Source organism: Copadichromis virginalis, linkage group LG12, assembly GCF_057382275.1.
Source record: "Copadichromis virginalis isolate Kocher_CV1m ecotype Utaka linkage group LG12, C_Virginalis_male_GT1.1, whole genome shotgun sequence".
Taxonomy (NCBI): domain Eukaryota; kingdom Metazoa; phylum Chordata; class Actinopteri; order Cichliformes; family Cichlidae; genus Copadichromis; species Copadichromis virginalis.
Window position 1 is genome coordinate 6,927,724 of NC_140629.1, and position 2,667 is coordinate 6,930,390.

At 41.8% G+C, this 2,667-nt stretch overlaps 1 long non-coding RNA gene across 1 annotated transcript; it reads right to left on the reverse strand.

The window, feature by feature from the left end:
- Positions 1 to 331: 331 nt before the first annotated feature.
- On the reverse strand, positions 332 to 1,722 carry LOC146696399 (uncharacterized). The gene is made up of 2 exons (XR_014923246.1): positions 1,170 to 1,722; positions 332 to 938 (listed from the first exon to the last, which is right to left on the reverse strand). It is a non-coding gene; the product is annotated as an uncharacterized LOC146696399 (long non-coding RNA).
- Between the last annotated feature and the right edge of the window lie 945 nt (positions 1,723 to 2,667).

The following is a 2,667-nucleotide window of genomic DNA, read 5'->3' on the forward strand; positions in this document are numbered from 1 at the left end:
CTGCTGCTACGGAGTCGGGGTGGTCTGCCTCACCGCAGGGAAAAGGGTAACACCACCTGGGTCTGGGTGCAGTTCCCCCTTCCAGGGGCAAGGGTACCTAGACCCGGTTTGTAGAGTACGCTTGGGGAGTGTGATCGTGTGTACAGCGTCTCTTTATGTCTGTCTCCACGTTGGTTGAGTGTGGAGTGAGTGCATATGAGAGCATGAGGGGGGGAATGGATGTTTGTGTCTGTGTGTGCCTGTATGTCTGTGTCTATATGTCAGGTTGGGTATCTGTTGGGGGAAAACTCTGTAAAAGACCCAGGAGAAATAAAGACACAATGAGACAAAGTTACTTTCTTTATCAAACGTGTACACGGGTGAGCTGCTAAGAACAACTCACACCATGCACAGTGGCTTGGTAATTTTTATAGGCACAGAGCACAGAGACAGTGAGAACAGGATAACAAATAATAAACAGATAAAATAAAACAACTCCATATATGGTGCTAGTCTCGTCAGCAGAGAGCTAGGGAAGATAAAACAATCTAAAACAATATGTCCCAGAAACAAGATGTGTTTGCTGGGAAAGTCTAAAAAGATAATTCTAAACTAATCTAACCATAGGCAGAGGGCAGACAAAAGGCATCTTTGTACATTTAAAAGAAGGTAAAGAAACATAGAATCATTTTTCCTGTAACATTCCCTCCTGTTTTAACTTATTTTAAATGTATACAACAATTGTCTGTGAAGGTTATTTATTAAGTATCTTAAGCAATTTTTTAATTTTCAAAATGTCAGCATAGCAGAAATGGAAGTCATCTGGTCTAAAGAATAAAACAAAAGAAAATAATAAAAAGAAAAACATAGTAAATGAAAATCATAGTAATTGAAATAACAAGTGGAATAAACAAGAAAAAATAATAAAACTAAAACTACAAAAAATAAAAGATAAAAACCTTATATTTTAAAACGAAAACTACAAAAAATAAAAGGATGAAAACTAAAATGAAAACTTTGTATTTAAAAATGATGAAAACTTCATATGTAAAATGAAAACTTCAAAAAAAATACAAGGATGAAAACCTTATACTTAAAATGATGCAAACCTTAAATTGAAAACTTTATATGTAAAATAATGAAAACTTCATATTTAAAATGAGAACTTCAAAAAATAAAAGGGTGAAAACCTTATATTGTACCTGCATAAACTACTAATGTGTTAATCAGTGCATGATCACTTGAAAAAGGCAGAAGTCATTTTTAATCACCACGTCATTCATTAGCAGTTATTACAAGTTCTCCTCTAACAGAATTGCAACGGGATGCTGTTCTTCTTCAGGCACGGCAACATAAGCAGTCATTGTAGTTGTTATCATCTTTGAAATCATTACTCTTAGGCATGGCAACACACACAACACTAATATGAGCAGTGCTATCATGATGAGACCTAGAAGGAAAAATGGCTTTGCTACAGCAGCCAGCCATGAACCGCTGAACAGCCAGTCCAGCCAGCCTTGTGCTGTAGCTGCTCCAGGTGTGTGGTCAGTGACATATTTTTGCAGAGCGGTCAAATTCTGCAAAGCTTCATAAATGTCTCCTCCAGTTTCGTATCCATCAGGGATAAAAGTGCAACATGTTTCCCCGATCAGCTTGCAAACTCCTCCTTGTGATGCTGTTAGCAGGTCTAGTGTCAGTCTGTTCTGCAGCACCATCGTTCTGATGGCCTGCTGTTCTCCTGCTAAGGCCATTCCCAGGGCCTTAGTTAAGTTGATGTGTCGTAGCAGAGCATATCGGTTGATTTCCACGTGATCCCGCACCTCGGCAACTCCAATGCCGGGGATCAAGCTCTGTAAGAATTTCACTCATCCTCAGATGCGAAACTCTGGTTCCTTTACTGCTTGGTGCCGTCCGTGCACATCCTGTCTGGTAATGAGTCTTTGTTTGTAGTATCATTCGGTAGCTGTAGTTGGAGCGACAGTTGAGGCTCATCAGTGTCGCGTTACTGGCACAGGTTTCGTTGAGTGAACAGTCCATACACTTCCTCTCGTTCCTCGGTGGGCAGAAAGTGTATATGTATTTGCATAGCAGTCAGTTTTATTATTCAAGTAAGCTGTAGTGTTCATAAACTGCCACCAGAAATTAGTGGCATAGCCATGGGGAAACTTGGTGTACTTTCCTTTGTCATACAGTGTCTGCCTTTTCTCCATATAACGTGACTTGTTGTCCCTCACGGAAGCAAAGGTGAGGAGCCCGGCCATGGTCAGGGCCGCTGCAGTTGTTAAGAGCCACCACCTCATGACGACGGGACACACCCTCCTGTCGCGAGTAGACCCCCCGGCCAGGAAAGCTGACCCCTCCACCGGGCGAGATCACAACAAGTGGGCAAGCCTGCCGTCAGCTGTGTTTAGATGGCTTCACTGACTCGCCTGCAGTGACTCTGATGGATCCAGGATGGTCGTTCCGCAATTTTGCAAGCGGTCGGTGTAGTGAGGAGGACTTGGTATGGCCCCTCCCACCTGGGTGTGCTCCAGTTTTTCCTTTGGAGCACCTTGATCAGAACCCAGTCACCGGGCTTTAGTCTGCAAGACACTTGATAGACATCATTACATTCTTCGTCATTTACAATCATCTCTTTATTTTCCTACAACTTAGACATACATTTTGCTACTGAAATTGTATCTGCCT